We start from the raw sequence: 20,035 nt of genomic DNA, 5'->3' as shown, positions 1-20,035 counted from the left end.
AGAGAGAGAGAATGCACCAGATCCAAAATGAGATGGAGAAGATCATGATACAAGATGGTAAATTAATATTCCATCTCATACTAGGACTCTTTGGCCAAAAAGTAATAGGTTTATAATCAACACACTCTAGATGTATCCTTGTATATGTTATTTCTTTAAAAAATGTATTTTATTTGAAAGGCAAAGTCACAGAGAGAGGGGACAGAGAGTGACCATCCATCTGCAGGTTTACTCCACAAATGGTCACGTGGGTAAGGGCTGAGCAAGATCAAAGCAAAAAGCCTGGAACTCCATTCTGGGTCTCCCACATGGGTGCAGGGGCCCAACACTCAGGCCATCTTCTTCTGCTTTCCCAGGAACATTAACAGGCAGCTGGATTGGAGGCAGAGCAGCTGGGACTTGAACTGGTGCTTGTTTGGGATGCCGGTGTCAAAGGCGGCAGCTTATCCCACTGTGCCACAACGCCGGCATGCCTGTGTATGTTCTTAGGCCAGTTTTTTCCAGGCATAAGTACCTAGACTCCCTACATCAGAATCATGTAGGGAGAGAGGGATCTCATTAAAAGTACCCTTCTCTGGGCCCCAGACACCTGAAATCCAAGCCAGTATGTCTGGGAAGAAGTCCAGAAATCACCAGGTGATTCTTCTGTGCAATAAAGTTTGAGAATCATTAATTTAAGCAAACACAGTTATTTGTTTATTGATGGTTTGTGCAATAGTTCATCATGATTATAGATTAACAAATTAAACTATTTTTATTGGTATGTTTTAATTACATTTGACTCAAGAAAAGCAACTATGTGAAGAAAAAAAGAATTGTTGGGAAAACAAAACAAACTCATACTTTTTTAAAAAGATTTATTTATTTATGTGAAGGATGAGTTACAGAGAGGCAAAGGCAGAGAGAAAGAGAGAGGGGGGGGGGGACTTCTATCCACTTGTTCACTACCCAGATGGCTGCAAGGGCTGGAGCTGAGCCGATCTGAAGCTGTAAGCCAGAAGCTTCTTCTGAGTCTTCCACATGGGTGCAGGGGCCCAAGCACTTGGGCCATCTTCCCCTGTTTTCCCAGGCCATGGCAGAGAGCTGGATCAGAACTGGAGCAGTCAGGACTGGAACCAGCGCCCATACGGGATTCCAGCACTGCAGGAGACGGCTACGCCACAGTGTCGGCCTCAAACTCATGCTTTTTTTTAAATATTTATTTCTTTAGTTGAACAGTAGAGTGACACAAAGAGAGAACGAAAGAGAAAAGGAGAGAGATCTTCCATCAGCTGGTTCACTCCCCCAAATGGCTGCCATAGTCGAGGCTGGGCCAGGCTGAAGCCAGGAGCCAGGAACTCCATCTGGGTCTCCTATGTGGTGATAGGGGCCCAAGTACTTGGAGCATCTTCCATGGCCTTTCCAGATGTGTTAACAGGAAGCTAGATCAGAAGCAGAACAACTGGGACTCCAACTGGTGCTCCGACATGGGATGTGGATGTCCACGAAGGGACTTGACATGCTGCACCATGATACTTGCCCCAAAGGTGTATTATCTTAGCTTCCACATGTCAGCCTGGGAGGCAAAAGTCCCTGATCCAAACTATCTCATTTGCATATCAATAAGCAATTGTCTGTGTGGATTATTGGTCAGTCAGTTTGAAGTAATGGGCCTCCTTGGGGCCAAGTCATGATGCAGCACATTAAGCCACTGCTTATGACTCAGGCATCCCATATCAGAGTGCTGGTTTGAAGTCTCAGCTACTCCACTTCCAGTCCAGCTTCCTGCTAATGCATCCAGGAAGGCAGAGATTGATGGCTCAAGTACTTGGGTCCATGACATCTTTGGGGGAAGTCCCGGATGGAATTTCTGGCTCCTGGCTTCAACTTAACCCAGATCCGGCTATTGTGGGCATTTAAAGAGAAACCAGGGGCCAGTGCTGTGGCATAATGTGTAAAGCCACTGCCTGCAGTGCCAGCATCCCATAGGGGCACCGGTTCGAGACCCGGTTGCCCCACTTCTGGTCCAGCTCTCACCTATGGCCTTGGAAAGCAGTGGAAGATGGCCCAAGTGCTTGGGCCCCTGCACCCTCGTGGGAGACCTGGAAGAAGCTCCTGGCTCCTGGTTTCAGCTTGGCCCAGCCCTGGCCATTGTGGCCATCTGGGGAGTGAAGCAGCAGATCAAAGACCCTCTCTGTCTCTGTCTCTTTCTCTCTCTGCCTCTGCCTCTCTGTAACTCTGACTTTCAAATAAATAAATAAATCTTTTTTTTTTTTTAAGTAAACCAGTGGATGGAAGACCTCTCTCTCTCTCTCTCTCATTGTGTCACTCTGCCTTTTAAATTAATAAATAAATATTTTAAAAGGGAGGGGTATTGTCATGGTGCCCAGGGGTTAAGCCACTGCCTGTGATGCCAACATTACATATCAAAGCAATGGTTCAAGTTCCAGCTGCTCTGCTTCTGATTCAGCTCCTTGTTAATGCACCAAGGAAAGCAGCAGAAGATGGTCCAAGTACTTGGGCCCCTGCCACTCATGTGGGAGACCAGAATAGAATTCTTGGCTGCTATCTTCAGCTTGGCTCATCTAGGCTGTTGTAGCCATTTGGGGATGATCATCTCTGTGTGTGTGTCCCTCTTTTTCTGTCTCTTTGCCCTTTTTTAAGAAAAATCTCATTGGTTTAGGGAAAAAAAGAATTAATTTGCTTGCTTGTTAATAGAGCCACTTGGCTGTTATATTTGTGTTACAAGAAAAGTCCAAAATCAAGTTAGTGCTGTCAAAGCACAGCCATATTAATCATAATTGAAATACCAATGTTACTTAAATTCTAAGAATCTTAGCACAGCAAAACACACATCACAAGAGAACCTCGCCTTTCCCAGGGCAATTGTGACATAAAATGTAGAAGTGGGGGCAGGTGTTGCACAGGGGTTAAGCCACAGCTTGGGACACCTGAATCCCACATAGGGGTAACTGGTTTGAGTCCCTGCTACACTGCGTTTCCTGCTAATGCACCTGAGAAGCAGCAGGTGATGGCCCATTTACTTGTTTACTGCCACACATATGGGAGACCTGGGTGGAGTTCTGATTTCCTGGCTTCAGCCTGGCCTAACTCTTGCTGTTGCAAAAATTCGGGGAGTGAACCAGTGGGTAGAAGATTCTCTGTCTTGGCCTTGCAAAGAAATTAATCTTTTTAAAAACATGGACATGCTGAACATATAACTATAAAGTGTTTTAGAAAAATAGTGTATTAACTCTTGATTTTCATAAAAAACCATATCTTTTAATTCCATTTTCCCATACTTTAAGTATAACTTTAAAATTCTTTAAAATTTATATATTGGAGAGGCAGAGAGGAGGAAAGAGAGAGATATCCCATCTGCTATCTTTCCATCTCTCTGTAATTCTGATTTTAAATCAATAAATAAATCTTTTTTTTTAAAGATGCAGGGGTCAGGGCTGTGGCACAGAGAGTTAAAAATATGGCCTGTAGCATTGGCATCCCATGTGTGCACCAGTTCGAGGACTGGCTGCCCCGGTTCTGATCAACCTCCCTGCCTATTTACCTGGGAAAAACAGCAGAGAATGGCTCAGGTCCTTGGGCCCCTGCACCCATGTGGGAGACCTGAAAGAAGCTCCTGGATCCTGGCTTTGGCCTGGCCCAGTGTGGTCATTGCAATCATCTGGAGAGTGAACCAACAGATGAAAGATCTCTTTCTCTGTCTCTCCTTCTCTCTCTGTAACTCTGCCTTTCAAATAAATAAAATAAAAATCTCATAAAAAATGCAGACACAGCCTGAGACAGGTGATTGGACCACAGTGATGTAGTGAACAAATAACAATAAAATTCATATTTCTCACACCAACTTTTCAGATCAGACTTTTTTTTTAAAGATTTATTTATTTATTTGAAAGTCAGAGTTACACAGATAGAGGGAAAGACAAAGAGACAGATCTTGCATCCACTGATTCACTTTACAGATGACTGTAACAGCCAGGGCTGGGCCAGACTGAAGCCAGAAGCCAGGAGTCAGGAGCTTCTTCTGGGTCTCCCATGTATGTGGAAGGGGTCCAAGCACTTGTGCCATCTTCCAGTGTTCTTCTCAGGCCATTAGCAGGGAGCTGGATCAGAAGTGGTGCAGCCAGGACTCGAACTGGCGCCCATACAGGATGCTGGTGTCGCAGGTGGTGGCTCTACCTGCTGCTACACTTCCACAATGCTGGCCCTTCAAACCAGACTCTTAACTGTTATCCCAGTAATTAAAAATGGTATCTAGGTATCATAATCCATCTGATTTTTAAAAAAATTACGTATTTATTGGTTTGAAAGGCAGAATTACAGGGAGGCAGAGGCAGAGGCAGAGAGAGAGAGAGAGAGAGAGAGAGAGAGAGAGAGTCTGCTACCCGTTAGTTCACTCCTTAAATGGCTGCAACACCTGGAGCTGTGCTGATCCAAAGCCAGGAGCCTAGAGCTTCTGGGTCTCCCATGTGGCTGCAAAGGCCCAAGCACTTGGGCCATCTTCCACTACTTTCCCAGGCCGTCAGCAGGGAGCTGGATTGGAAGTGAAGCAGCCAGGACTCCAACCAGTGCCCATATGGGATGCCAGCATCTCAGGTGGAGGCTTAATCCATTATGGCACAGCACCAGCCTCTATTAGCCTGATATTATTTCTTCTGTTTAACTCTCTCTCCCTTTTTTTTTTTTTTTTTTTTTTTTTGACAGGCAGAGTTAGACAGTGAGAGAGAGAGACAGAGAGAAAGGTCTTCCTTCTGTTGGTTCACTCCCCAATGGCTGCCAAGGCCAGCGCTGCGCCCATCCGAAGCCAGGAGCCAGGTGCCTCCTCTTGGTCTCCCATGCAGTTGCAAGGGCCCAAGCACTTGGGCCATCCTCCACTGCCTTCCCGGGCCACAGCAGAGAGCTGGACTGAAAGAGGGGCAACAGAAACAGAACTGGCGCCCCAACCGGAACTAGAACCCGGGGTACCAGCGCCGCAGGCGGAGGATTAGCCTAGTGAGCTGCGGCGCCGGCCCTGTTTAACTCTTAAAAATCGGTCTTTGTAATGCTTATGTTTTGTGTTTTATTGAATTTTTTTAAATTTGATGTTCTTTTCCCATGATTTTTCAGAATTAAAAATAGCAGTGACTTCCCCCCTAAAAGTCCTTAACTCTCCGAACGAGGTTTCTTGCCATAAAAAGTGAAGTTTCATTTCTTAGCTCCTCTCTAGGGAAGCCCCTGAAGGTCAAGACAACCACTGTGGCTTTTAAGCAAAGCCAACCTGTATATCTTCTGCAGTCATTCTGCTCCAATGACACACTCACCTTGCCACACAGTTCCCCAAGGGTTGAATTACACATAACTATTTATTGACCTGGTGGATTGTTTGAGTCACAAGCGTGTGAGCAAAAGCACCATAGAAAGGGCTGGTGCTGTGGCATAGCAGGTAAAGTCACTACCTGCAGTGCCGGCATCCCATAAGTGTGCTGGTTCCAGTCCCGACTGCTCCACTTCCAATCCAGCCTCTTGTTAATGTGCCTGGGAAAGCAGTGGAAGATGACCCAAGTCCTTGGGCCCCTGCACCCATGTGGGAGACCCGGAAGAAGCTCCTGGATCCTGGCTTCAGATTGGCCCAGCTCTGGATGCTGTGGCCATCTGTAAAGTGAAGAAGTGGATGGAAGACTCTCTCTCTCTGTGTCTCTGCTTCTGCCTCTTTGTAAACTCTGCCTTTCAAATAAATAAATAAATCTTTTAAAAAATAAAATAAAAGGGGCCAGTACTATGGCATAGCAGGTAAAGCCGCTGCCTGCAGTGCCAGCATTCCATATGGGCACTGGCTTAAGTTCCGGCAGCTCTATTTCTGAAACAGCTCTCTGCCATGGCCTGGGAAAGCAGTGGAAGATGACCCAAGTCCTTGGGCCCCTGCACCCATGTGGGAGACCCGGAAGAAGCTCCTGGATCCTGGCTTCAGATTGGCCCAGCTCTGGATGCTGTGGCCATCTGTAAAGTGAAGAAGTGGATGGAAGACTCTCTCTCTCTGTGTCTCTGCTTCTGCCTCTTTGTAAACTCTGCCTTTCAAATAAATAAATAAATCTTTTAAAAAATAAAATAAAAGGGGCCAGTACTATGGCATAGCAGGTAAAGCCGCTGCCTGCAGTGCCAGCATTCCATATGGGCACTGGCTTAAGTTCCGGCAGCTCTATTTCTGAAACAGCTCTCTGCCATGGCCTGGGAAAGCAGTAGAAGATGGCCCAAGTCCTTGGGCATCTGCACCCATGTGGGAGACCCAGAGCTCCTGGCTCCTGACTTTGGACCAGCGAAGCTCCTGCTGTTGTGAACAACTAGGGGGTGAACCAGTGGATGGAAGACCTCTCTCTCTCTCTCTGCCTCTCCTTCTCTCTCTGTGTAACTCTGACTTTCAACTAAATAAATATTTAAAAATAAATAAATGAATAAATAAATAAATAAAAAGGTTAAAAAAAAAAAAACCTCCATGGAAGAAAAAGTCTCAGAGCAATCTCAGACATTCAGAATTGGAGCAAACCTCAGTGAGGATTGGCTCTGGCATTCTCTCTACCATGGTGAATTACAGGATGGAGAACATTCAGTGAGGTTTCTATGGCCAAGGAGCCAGAAGCATACCTGAGCCCCAAATCCTGATGCTAACATACCACTGCCTTAGAAGACTTCTCAAGTGATTCTCAGCCAAAGGAGACTCAGTTTAGTGCTATTGTTGTTGCTTGCTCACGTTTTGCTAATTGAAATCTACTAGTTAAAAATGACATTACTGGGGGCCGGCGTCGTGGCTCTCTAGGTTAATCCTCCACCTGTAGCGCCAGCATCCCATATGAGCACTGGGTTCTAATCCCAGTTGCTTCTCTTCCAATCCAGCTCTCTGCTGTGCCCCGGGAAGGCAGTGGAGGATGGCCCAAGTGCTTGGGCACCTGCACCTGCATGGGAGACCAGGAGGAAGCACCCGGCTTCTGGCTTCGGACGGGCACAGCGCTGGCCTTGGCGGCCATTGGGGAGTGAACCAATGGAAGCAAGACCTTTCTCTCTGTCTCTCTCTCTCACTGTCTAACTCTGTCAAATAAAAAAAAAATGACATTTCTTGCCTGTATTCAATGTGTGGCTCTGGCTCCTGGTTCTGATTCCTGACTCCAGCTTCCTGTTAATACAGACTCTGAGAGGCAACAGTGATGGCTAAAGCAATTGGATACCCAGTCCTCTATGGGAGACAGGGATTGAGTTCCTCACTCCTGATTTTGATGCCCAGCTCAGCCCAGGGCTGTTATGTGCTTTTGGGGAGTGAACCAGCAGATGGAAGAGTTTGGTTTTTTTTTTTCTCTCTCTCTAAAGGCAGACTGATAGGAGAGAGAGAGAGAGAGAGAGAGAGAGAGAGAGAGAGAGAGAGAAAACACGTGAGAATGAGTTCTTCCATCTTCTAGTTCACTCCCGAAATGGCTGCAACAACTGGGGCTGGTCCAGGACAAAGTGAAGAGCCAGAAACTCCAGTTGGTTTCCACATGGGTGGCAGGAACTCAAGTACTTGGGACATCACCTGCTGCTTCATAGGTGCTTTAGCAGGGAGACAGATTGGAAGCAGAGTAGCCTGGACTCAGTACTCTGATATAGGATGCAGGCACTCCAAGTGATGATTTAACCCACTGTACCACAATGCCCACTTCAATAAATACTTTTTTTCAAAGATACTACTTGGACTGGCATTGTGGCATAGTAGGCTAAGCCTCCGCCTGCAGTGCCTACGTCTGATATGGGTGCTGGTATGTCCTGGCTGCTCCTCTTCCAATCCAGCTCTGCTATGGCCTGGGAAAGCAGTAGAGATGGCCTAGGTCCTAGGGCCCCTGAACCCGCATGGGAGACCCGACAGAAGCTCCTGGCTCCTGGCTTTAGGTCGGCCTAGCTCCAGCCATTGTGGCCATTTGGGGAGTGAACCAGCAGATGGAAGACCTTTCTCTCTGTAACTCTACCTCTAAAATAAATTTTTAAAAATATTTTTATTTCTTTATTTGACAGAGTTACAGACAGTGAGAGAGAGAGACCGAGAGAAGGGTCTTCCATCCGATGGTTCACCTCCCGAATGGCCATAATGGCTGGAGCTACGCCGATCCAAACCAGGAGCCAGGTGCCTATTCCTGGTCCCCCATGCGAGTGCAGGGGCCCAAGCACCTGGACCATCCTCCACTGCCTTCCCGGGCCACAGCAGAGAGCTGGACTGGAAGAGGAGCAACCAGGACTAGAACCCAGTGCGGGTGGAGGATTAACCTAGTGCGCCATGGCGCCGGCCCCCTGAAATAAAATTTAAAAAGATATTGCTGGCATATTCTTGCAGTGGAATATTATATAACTATTAAGTTGTATGAAACGAGGCTGACATGTGGCACAGTGGGTTAAGACCAACACCTGCAATGCTGGCATCCCATATGGGTGCCAGTTCTTGTCCTGGCTGCTTCACTTCCAATACAGCTCCCTGATAATGGCCTAGGAAAGCAACGAAAGATGGCCTAAGCACTTGGGTCTCTGCTACCCATGTGGGAGACCCTGAAAGAATTCCAGGATCCTGGCTTCAGTCTGGTCTAGCCCTGGCTGTTGTGTCCATTTGGGAAGTGAACCAGCAGATGGAAGATTCTCTAACTCTGACTTTCAAAATAAACAAATAAATCTTTAAAAATGAATAAATAAAAAATAAAAGTTATATAAAATATTAAGTTTTAAAGGGTTAACTAAAATAGGTACAGTATTTGAAGAGTATGCAAATACTAGCATATGTAATAATATGGTAATAAACTTTATATCTCTGGGCAGTAACATTATATGTGATTTTTTAAAAATTTTTTAAAAGATTTTATTTATTTATTTTCAGAGGTGGAGTTACAGTGAGAGGGAGAGACAGAGAGAAAAGTCCTCCATCCACAGATTCACTCCCCAGATGGCCACAATGGCTGGCACTGAGCTGATCCGAAGCCAGGAGCCAGGAGCTTCTTCTGGGTCTCCCACAAGGGTGCAGGGGCCCAATCACTTGGGCCATCTTCCACTGTTTTCCCAGGCCATAGCAGAGAGCTGGCTCGAAAGAGGAGCAGCTGGGACTCAAACAAGAGCCCATGTGGGATGCCGGCGCCACAGACAGAGGATTACCTACTGCGCCACATCGCTAGCTCCAGGATCTTAACATTTATATTGCAAATGCAGAGTGACAGAGAGAGGGAGAAGCAGATAGAGGGAGAGAGAGAGAGAGAGAGAATCTTCCATCCACTGGTTCACTTCCCAAATGGCAACAACAGCTGGGACTAGGCTAGCTGAAGCCAGGAGTTCCACACAGATCTCCCTCACTGGTGGCAAGGATCCAGACACTTGGTCCATTATCTTATGCCTTCCCAGGCCCATTATCAGGAAGCTGGATTAGCTGGATTGGTAGTGAAGCAGCTGAGACTGAAACTTGCACTCCAATATGGAACACAGGCATTCCAAGGGGTAGCTTAACTATCTAGCTGTACCACAGTGCCCACCGTTCCATGAGCTTTCCAAAGTACCCTCATACATAGCACTAGAGAGGAGAACAAACTATTGCAACCCTTCGAGTACAACAAAATGGCAGAAATGTGACTCTGATCTCTCAGGATTTTTCTTCAGAAAAATTGGGAAAGAAACTGGGGATGGTGTTGTGGCATAGTGGGTAAAGCTACCACCTGCAATGCTAGCATCCCATGTGGGCACAAGTTCGAGCCTCCGCTGCTTCATTTCTATCCAGTTACCTAGTGGCCTGGAAAAAGCAGAAGATGGCCCAAGTGCTTGGGCCCATGCCACCCATGTGGGGGACCTGGATGAAGCTCCTGGCTCCTGCCTTTGGCCTTGCCTAGCCCCAGCCATTGTGACCATCTGGGGAGTGAACCAGTGGGTGGAAGATCTTTCTCTGTTTCTGTCCCTCTCTATATATAACTGCCTTTCAAATCAATCAATCAATCAATCTAAAAAAAAAAAAACAAAAAACAGAAAGAGACAGAAGCTTCCTTTCCACCTCTTTGCTGTCAGGGCTCTGTATCTCTTCACAAAGCTTGAGCCTCCAAATCGTCATCTCTTCCTTCCCAGGGGCCCAGTCCATACCCTGTTCCTTCTTGGAGCTGAAGCATTAGTGGAAGATTGAGATGTTACCTGGAAAAGTCAAATGTCTTTTCCCCATGAGCAATTGCATTCTGAAAAGGGATTTACAGAAATATTTTGGGAGGAAAAAAGGGAGATTAGAAAAAAAATGAGTTGCATTTCAAATGACTGTCAGTTTCCCAAAAATGTTAGAGGAAGTTCCAGGAAGCTTAACTGAAACTTACAAGCAAACCAAACCACTTACTGTGTTCTCACAGCTTTATATCCTTTGAGTCTCATAACAAACCCTGTGAGGAGTTCTAGTAAGTATTTTTCATAATTTTTATTTATGTATTTATTTATTTTCATTTATTTGAAAGGCAGAGAGACAGAGATCTTCTACCTGTTGAATAACTCCCCAAATGCCCACAGCACAGCAGCCCGAAGCCAGGAACCAGGAATTCAGTCTGGGTTTGCCATGTAATAGGCAGTGACCCAAGCACTGGAGTCATCCTGTGCTGCCTCCCAGGGTGTGCCTTAGCAGGATGTTGGAGTGGACAGCAGAACCGGACTCATATCAGGTACTCAGATATGGAATATGGGCATCCCAAGCAGCGGCTTAACCCCAGTGCCAAATATCTTCCCTTGGGACATCATTTTACAAACCAGGAGACGCACAGAGAAGGTTAAGCAATTTTCTCAGGTTATGTAACTGGAAGTTGGAGGACTTAAAATAAATAGGAAGCTGGGTCACCTGATTCAAGGACTCATGTTGCATTGCTCTTCCAAAAAAGTCTTTTTCACCAAAAGGGTTTCATGATCCATTCTCCCAAAGAGCTAGTAGAGAGGGATTCAGTGCCCATATATGCAGATTTGTTTCCGGTAAGTTCTTTTTCTTTACCTTTTCTTTTAGTCCTGACTTCTGCTAAATCATTTCTTAACTATTTAGAAGATGCCAGTGGTGGCCGGCGCCGCGGCTCACTAGGCTAATCCTCCGCCTTGTGGCGTCGGCACACCTGGTTCTAGTCCCGGTCGGGGCGCCGGATTCTGTCCCGGTTGCCCCTCTTCCAGGCCAGCTCTCTGCTGTGGCCAGGGAGTGCAGTGGAGGATGGCCCAAGTACTTGGGCCCTGCACCCCATGGGGACCAGGATAAGTACCTGGCTCCTGCCATCGGATCAGCGCGGTGCGCCCGCCGCAGCGCACCGGCTGCGGTGGCCATTGGAGGGTGAACCAATGGCAAAAGGTGTGGGGAGCAATCCGGACTGGACTGAGTTACTGGAATTAAGACTTATTCTATGCATCTGCTCTCCCACAATATGGCGCTGGGAGAGAAGTAAACAGCTTCCACACAGCTGCCTCCAGTTCAACTAATAAACTGTAGGACTTGCTCCTGATTGGAGGAGAGCAGCGTACTCGGCGTGTGGGCAGCCGAGTTGGGATTGGCGGAGGAGGACTATAAAGGAGGAGAGAGACGGCATGCACCAGGAACATCTATGGGGAACATCTAAGGGAACCCGTGCAGCCCCCGAGAGAACCGGCCGGCGGTGTGCCGCTCCCCTGCGGAAGTGGGGAATGTGGCCAGGGGGAACTGCCCTTCCACGGAGGTGGAAGGGACAGTAGCCAACCCGGGAAGAACCAGCAGCAAACCCGGGGAGGGCCGAGCAGACGAAAGAACAGCGCAGGGTCCTGTGTCGTTCCTCCACGAAGAGGGGGAGCGACATAATGGTGCCGTGACTCGGATAGGAAATCTAGGACGGATAGCAAACTTAGGAGGGAAGAAACGGGAAGAAATGGGAAATTACCGGAGAGAGAGACTAGCAAACAGCCTAGGGAAAAGCCGGACGAAAAAGGTGCCGGAAGAAGCTATTGAAAGCCTAGGCATAGACTCGGATACGGACTACGGGGGGAAGCTGGGAGAATTCTCTAAGGTCAAAAGCGAAAGTGAAAGCTAGAACAAACAGACTCAGACGCGGACTGTGGGGAGAGGCCAGGAGAAATGAGGGAGGAATATTGTTGGAAGAAAACTTAGGGAAACATACCGGGTAGAGAAAAATGTTAGGGAAATTGAAGCCGCGGGGGGCAGGCCGAGGCGGATACGAAAGCCACTTTGGGATTCTCAAGTTAGCCCGGGAATAGGGGGCGAAAAGTTGAAACCAGAAGCTGAAACGTAAGCCAGGTTGGGATCCGTCTGATTAGCCCGGGGAGCAAAGGACGGGAAGCCAAACCGTGGGGCGGAGACGTATGCTGGGTTGAATTCGCCAGGCTAGCCTGGGGAACTTAGATTGAATGCTAGTGGCGGACACGTAAGCTACGCTGTGTTACTCGCGGAAGCCGCCGCGTGCAGAGAGAGCGTGCGGGGCACAAGTAGATAGGGAACGGGGCTGGCGCGAGGCCGTGGTGCAGACGCGAAGGGCGTGGAGACCGCGGAGCGCGCGAAGCCAAGCCGCGCAAAGCTGGGAAGCTGCGCAGATGAGAGAGGCGCGGGCTGAAGCGGCTCAGAGCCGGAAAGCTGCCGAGAAGCAGCCTCGGGGCGGAGCTGCCGGCAGGGCGAGGCGCCGGGAAGCTGCAGGGATAAGAGAAATGGAAGTTTAGAAATAAAATGAGAGAAATAAGAATGCTGGGAGATAGAAGTAAAATGGGAGAAATAGGAATGCCCGGAGATAGAGAAATAGAGAAAAATAAGGCCTCCCCTCAACATGGCAATGAGAGAGCTTGGATTCGGTCTGCCTGATTAGGGAAGTGGTGAGCACCTGCGGCGGCTAGCAGCTTATGCGCCGCAGGTCACCGAAGACAGGCACGAATTAACATCAGTAAGGCCTCCCCACAAAAAGGCAATGAGAAGGCTTGGATTCGGTTTGCCTGATAGGGCTTGTAAGCCCCTGCAGGCTCAACCAGAGCATGCGCTGCAGGGCACCGAACACAGGCACGCATCAGCGCCTAAAAACCTCCTCACAACATGGCGAAGAGAGGACCCGGATTCGGTTTGCCTGATTGATAGGACTTGTAAGAGCCTGTGGCAACTCTAGCAAGTAGAGCAGAGTGTGTGCCGCGGGACACCGAAGACAGGCGCGTATCAACGCCAAAAAATAAAAAGAAAGGGGGATCTGTGGGGAGCAATCCGGACTGGACTGAGTTACTGGAATTAAGACTTATTCTATGCATCTGCTCTCCCACAATATGGCGCTGGGAGAGAAGTAAACAGCTTCCGCACAGCTGCCTCCAGTTCAACTAATAAACTGTAGGACTTGCTCCTGATTGGAGGAGAGCAGCGTACTCGGCGTGTGGGCAGCCGAGTTGGGATTGGCGGAGGAGGACTATAAAGGAGGAGAGAGACGGCATGCACCAGGAACATCTATGGGGAACATCTAAGGGAACCCGTGCAGCCCCCGAGAGAACCAGCCGGCGGTGTGCCGCTCCCCTGCGGAAGTGGGGAATGTGGCCAGGGGGAACTGCCCTTCCACGGAGGTGGAAGGGACAGTAGCCAACCCGGGAAGAACCAGCAGCAAACCCGGGGAGGGCCGAGCAGACGAAAGAACAGCGCAGGGTCCTGTGTTGCTCCTCCACGAAGAGGGGGAGCGACAAAAAGGAAGACCTTTCTCTCTGTCTCTCTCTCTCTCTCACTGTCCACTCTGCCTGTCAAAAATAAAATAAAATAAAATAAAATAAAATAAAATAAAATAAAATAAAAAGATGCCAGTGGTAACCACAGACCACCATTTTTGATTTCAGTTTCTCCACACATGAATTTCCATTCCTTGTCATGGATGGTAGTGGTGGTGCCAAGGGGTGACTGGGGGAGAGCTTTAGCCTCCCTACCAACCAAGCCATTCCAAAAACCACATCATTTACATGAAAACAGTGCTAGCCAAATGTAGCTGCATACCCATTTTCTGCATTTCAGAGCTCCCACAAGTCAACACTCCAAAGGATATAATTTATGTGAAATAGAATGTAAGGTATGGCCCTGAAATTGTGCAATGATGGAACCGCCTAAACACCTTCTAGAGACTGAGCCTTCTAAGAAACTCCTTTACAGAGTTTTTGAGCTGCCTTTGATAAATGTTGGGAAAGTAGTACTCTCCAGATCCCAGCAGAAAGGAGTCAAGTCCATAGAGATCACTCAAGTAAGAGAGGAAATGGAATAGGGCCATAGGTTAAGACAGGTAAGGTGCAGAGTCCAAGAGGTCAGAGGGTGGCTCTGTAAATACAGCACAGTTAAGCAGGGCCTAACACTGATCCTGCACAGAGACTGTCTGGACTTTGGTCTTGCAGAAGGGGAGCAAAGCCATGAATCTACTCATGCTGATTTGAGCCACAGAAGTCAGAAGCCTGCATATAACCACCAAAGATACTAGGAGGACATCGAATGACCAAAAGCTGCTGCTTGACTTAAGACTTCAGTAAAAGTCACTATTTCTTTCAAGTAGATTCAAAATTTGATCCAACGTCTTGTGTTTTTATAGCATTGACAAATTTGCTAGTGTTTATTTAAAGGTTTATTTTATTTATTTTAAAGATAGAGTTATAGAGAGAGGTAGAGACAGGGAGAGAGGTCTTCCATCTGCTGGTTCACTCCCCAAATGACTGCAGTGGCCGACACTGGGCCTATCCAAAGCCAGGAGCCAGGAGCTTCTTCTGGGTCTCCCACGTGGATGCAGGGGCCCAAGCTCTTGGGCCATCTTCCACTGCTTTCCCAGGCACATTAGCTGGGAGCTGGATTGGAAGTGGAGCAGCTGAAACCTGAATTGGCACCCATACAGGACACTGGCACTGCAGGCCATGGCTTTAACTCACTGTGCCACAGTGCTGGCCCCAAATCTGCTAGCTTGTAAAACCAAGTGAACTCAGATATCCACTGTTCTATTAAAGGGTAAAATTACAATAATTTAATTTAAGGTACTTAATTGGCTTTGTGATTCTAGAATCAGGAAACACTTCATTCTGTAAAACAGAATAGGGAGGCAGCGCTGTGGCGTAGCAGGTAAAGCCACTGCCTGTCATGCCAGAATTCTATATGGGTGCCAGTTCGAGTCCTGGCTGCTCAACTTCCAATCCAGCTCTCTGCTATGGCTTGGGAAAGCAGAAGAAGATGACCCAAGTTCTTACGCCCCTGCACCCACGTGGGAGACCCAGAAGAAGCTCCTGGCTCCTGGCTTTGGATGGGCCCAGCTTTGGCTGTTGCAGCCATTTGGAGAGTGAACCAGTGGATAGAAGACCTCTCTCTTTCTCTGCCTCTGCCTCTCTTCTATACCTCTGCCTTTCAAATGAATAACTAAATCTATAAAAAAGAAAACACAGAGAATAGGTATTCCAATTAACTAAATAGAGGAACTTGGTTTATACAGAGAAGGGCTGAACAAAACAGCAACCAAAAAGAAAAAAAACCCATTGATTATTTCAAAATTACTTTAAGGGAAGTTGTTGGTTTAATAGTTAGGTGCTGGCATCCGATATTGCAATTGCCTGGGTTCAGTGTTAATCTCTGGTTCCTAATTCCAGCTTTCTGATAATGCAGACTCTGAGCTGTAGCAGTGATGATTCAAGAAATTGAAGTCCCGCTACTCATGTGGGAGACCTAGATTGAGTTCCTACCTCCTAGCATTGGCCGCAATCAGGGACTATGGCAGGTTTGGGGATTGAACCAATGGTCATTCTGTCTCTCTCTCCCCACCACCATCTCTTACATCAATCAATCAATCAACCAATCACAGTTACTTTATTTCTAAGGCAGGGACAAGGAGATAGAATAGACAAATAACTGATTAGTTCACATCAGGTTATTTTCAGATAGTTCTTCTGTGTGAAGATTAAAGTAGAGGGAACATTTTTGTCATACCAGTTGAAACCAACCTGTTTGGGGAATTTGGCTGTTACTGCTTTCTCTCCTGATTTCTGGGAAGGTAAGAGAAACAGCTTAGTTTCAACTTGCTGGTGTGGAACTTCAGTGTGAGTGGCTGCATTTTGATTTTTACTATGGTCTATTGTGATCCAGTGCAAGAACTTAGACCAAAACAATGGCCTCCTGTGATTTTTATTTAACAAATATAAAACAGGATTAATTTGGCTAGACCATCGTAAATTACATTGTTTGCCAAGTTTGCTGAACTTCTCAACTCTGGTCACAAGCTAGAAAAGTAAACATCTCTGGGTATTGGAAGGCCAGATCACGGTTTGGTTGTATATAGGAAATGGAGCATGCTGGCTCCAGTGCCCCATTTCCAGACTGAAAGGGACATTTCTGCACTGGAGAAAAGAAACAACCACACATGATTATTTTGGGGAATCTACCCTATATCCTGCCCATGAAATAGAGTCTTGATTTTCAGGTCAGCAGGAGGCCCAAGGTGTTCCTAACTGGGTCTCTTTGAACAAGCCTTCCTTGGGCCACCTTAATCTACTGTGGCATTCAGTTTGGGGAAAGTTGTCAGCTCTGAATAGCTGCCAACTCCTCACCTCCCAAACGCCACCCTCTACATTCCAGACAGTAGAGAATAGATTCCTTGCCCAACTTTGTTGGAAGTTTGCCAACACCTGTTGTTAATAACCACAAGAAGGACCATCTCAGCAACACCCAGGCCTCTGCATTAAGGCCTGTTTTGCAAAGTGACACTGCTCTTCACATTACATCCTGCCTTGTTGGCCCCGCTCCAAGGCCGTAATCTGTTCTTTTGATGAAACGAAAGTTTCATTTCCCTTGACTATACTACTTTGTGGGCAGAGAGCATGGAGAAAATAGATATCACATGGAAAGGTTTGGCCTGAACAGTCTCCATCACTTGCCAGGGAATTGGCATAGCCAGAACTACTACTGTTGATTTACTGTGTGTCAGGTACTGTGCCTTACATGTCTTGTATATTATGTGTTTCATTTACTACAACTGTGTATAGTGTCATTGTCTCCATTTGATAAATGAGACAATACAGACGTTTAAAGAAATCACTCAAGTCTGCATAGCTAGTATGGCAGAATCAAAGGTAGGTATTCACGGAACTGTTTTATTTTCTCTCTGAGCACACAGAAAGATACACTTCCCAGATCTCCAGGCATGTTGGCAAGCCCATGTGATTGAGTTCTGGTCAATGGAATGCAGATGTAATGTTCTGCATTTCCAGGTTTAAAACATTAAAACACACAAACGTCCACTTTCTAGTCCTTATCTGCACAGCTGGAAACAAAGGACCCAACCCATCTACACTCCCAAGGACAAGACCCAGATGCCTGGGTAAATAGCTGGAGGATAGCCACTCAAGAGAGCTGACTGGGCTTTATCACTCAGTAATGAGGACAACAAATACATGTTTGCCTCAAGCTGATGACATTTCAGGGTTTGTCACTGCCACATGACCTAGCCTCTCCTGAGTAGTGATACAGCTAGTCGAGTTGTAGTCAGGCTTTGAGCAGATTTGGGCACATGTCTGCCTGAACCAGCTCCTCTACCACTCCTTTACTTCCACCACAAGAGAATCAGAAGAGAATGTCTAGTCTTTCTGTCGCTCCCCCTCTTCATGGAGGAACGACACTAAACCCTGCCCAGGCTTCATATCCGAGTCACGGCACCATTATGTCGCTCCCCCTTCTTCATGGAGGAACGACACAGGACCCTGCGCTGTTCTTTGGTCTGCTCGGCCCTCCCCGGGTTTACTGCTGGTTCTTCCCGGGTTGGCTACTATCCCTTCCACCTCCGTGGAAGGGCAGTTCCCCCTGGCCACATTCCCCACTTCCGCAGGGGAGCGGCACACCGCCGGCCGGCTTTCTCGGGGGGCTGCACAGGTGTTCCTTCAGCTAGATGTTCCCCTTAGATGTTCCTGGTGCATGCCGTCTCTCTCCTCCTTTATAGTCCTCCTCCGCCAATCCCAACTCGGCTGCCCACACGCCGAGTACGCTGCTCTCCAATCAGGAGCGAGTCCTACAGTTTATTAGTTGAACTGGAGGCAGCTGTGCGGAAGCTGTTTACTTCTCTCCCAGCGCCATATTGTGGGAGAGCAGATGCATAGAATAAGTCCCAATTCCAGTAACTCAGTCCAGTCCGGGCTGCTCCCCACACTTTCTTTTAAAAAAAGATTTTATTTATTTTATTTGAGAGGTAGAGTTACAGACAGTGAGAGGGAGAGACAGAGAGAAAGGTCTTCCTTCCATTGGTTCACTCCCCAAATGGCTGCAATGGCCGGAGCTGTGCCAATTCGAAGCCAGGAGCAAGGCACTTCTTCCCAGTCTCCCACATGGGTGCAGGGGTCCAAGCACTTGGGTCAGCTTCCACTGTTTTCCCAGGCCACAACAGAGAACTGGATTAGAACCAGTGCTCAAATGGGATGCCAGCACTGCTGGGAGTGGCTTTACCCGTTACTCCACAGCGCCAGCCCCGAGAATTTCTTTTTTTTTTTTTTTCTTTGACAGGCAGAGTTAGACAGTGAGAGAGACAGACAGACAGAGAGAAAGGTCTTCCTTCCGTTGGTTCACCCCCCAAATGGCTGCTACGGCTGGCGCGCTGCACCAATCCGAAGCCAGGAGCCAGGTGCCTGCTCTTGGTCTCCCATGCGGGTGCAGGGCCCAAGCACCTGGGCCATCTTCCACTGCCTTCCCGGGCCACAGCAGAGAGCTGGACTAGAAGAGGAGCAACTGGGACAGAATCCGGCGCCCCGACCGGGACTAGAACCTGGGGTGCTGGCGCTGCAGGCAGAGGATTAGCCTAGTGAGCCGCAGTGCCGGCCAGGCCCCGAGAATTTCTAATCTTTAACCCTGCCAGTGTCCTCATGTGGGAACTCTCCTTCAGTTTTTTCATTTTTCCAATGGTGTTACCTACTCCAGGTTCTTTAACTCACTTGCAAATAGAAATTGACAACAGGCCAATGTCCACCCAGGAAAGGCTTACTGGCTTGTGCTCAGGCACAAGGGAGAAGCACAGCAGGAAAAGGTTCTGTGCACTGGCTCAATGAAGTGAGCTAGGCAGGGGCTTTTACCATGCGGGGTGATGACAGCTCCCCACTGGCACGTGGGGGAGTGTTCTGCATAGGCATGGTTCCTTCTTTTTGCACAGGACATGATCAAAACTGGTGTTGCTCACTATACATTTGTAAAAAACCATGAGTTCATGCTGATACCTTCGATTATAACCCAACATCAGATAGTACATCACCCTCCCTTCCATTGTTTAAAAAATATTTATTTTGTTCATTTGAAAGTCAGAGTTACAGAGACAGAGGGAGACACACACACACACACACACACACACACACACCTTCCATCTGCTGATTCATTCCCCTAAATGGCTGCAATGGCCAGAGCTGGGCTGGGCCAAAGCCAGGAGCCTGGAACTCCATCCAAGTCTCCCACGTGGGTGGTGAGGGCCCAAGCACTTGGGCCATCTTCTGCTGCCTTCCTATGTACATTAGCAGGAAGCTGGATCAGAAGTGGAGCAGCTGGGACTCAACTTGGCATTCATATGGGATACTTATAGCCCAACTCACTATACCACAATGCCAAGCCTATCCCCTCCATTTTTGAAATTCCCTGTTCTGTCAGCGAGAGGACTCCTTGTGCCCTCCATATATTTTTTCATTTACTGAAGTCTAACCCACTAGCTACAATACTGTCAATATTTGTTTATTTACAGGGTGCGTTTGAGGAACAGTGGATATGAGCTACACAAATCTCAGGTACATAATTTGATAACTTTGACAAATGCCTATATTCATGTAGCACACACCCCTATCAAAATATAGAATATTTCCATAATTTCCAATGCCTCAGCAATTTCTCTGGTGTTTATTCCCAGTTGACACCCCAAACACAGCCATTTTTCTTCATTTTATTCAACCATAAATCAATTTCATTTGTTTTAGACCACCACATAACTAGAAACATACTGTGTGCACTCCTTCGTGTCTGGCTTCTTTCATTCAGCCTAATGTTCACGCAGAGGTTCACCTGTGTTGTCCTGCGTATCTGTTGTTGTTGATTAGTATG

General features: G+C 47.5%; 1 long non-coding RNA gene across 2 annotated transcripts in view; it reads left to right on the top strand.

Moving 5' to 3' along the window:
* LOC149126682 (uncharacterized) overlaps positions 1-20,035 on the top strand; it is a 59,986-nt gene that overhangs the window by 26,286 nt on the left and 13,665 nt on the right. The window contains exon 3 of one of the 2 annotated variants that reach the window (XR_016234653.1): positions 19,683-19,725. The exons of the other annotated variant lie outside the window; for it this stretch is intronic. This is a non-coding gene — a long non-coding RNA (uncharacterized LOC149126682). The remainder of the gene's footprint in view (positions 1-19,682; positions 19,726-20,035) is intronic. 2 annotated transcript variants of the gene reach the window in all.

This window comes from Oryctolagus cuniculus, chromosome 5, assembly GCF_051225735.1.
Source record: "Oryctolagus cuniculus isolate XC-2025 breed Fujian yellow rabbit chromosome 5, ASM5122573v1, whole genome shotgun sequence".
Classification (NCBI taxonomy): Eukaryota; Metazoa; Chordata; class Mammalia; order Lagomorpha; family Leporidae; genus Oryctolagus; species Oryctolagus cuniculus.
This window is presented reverse-complemented; position numbering and strand designations above follow the sequence as displayed.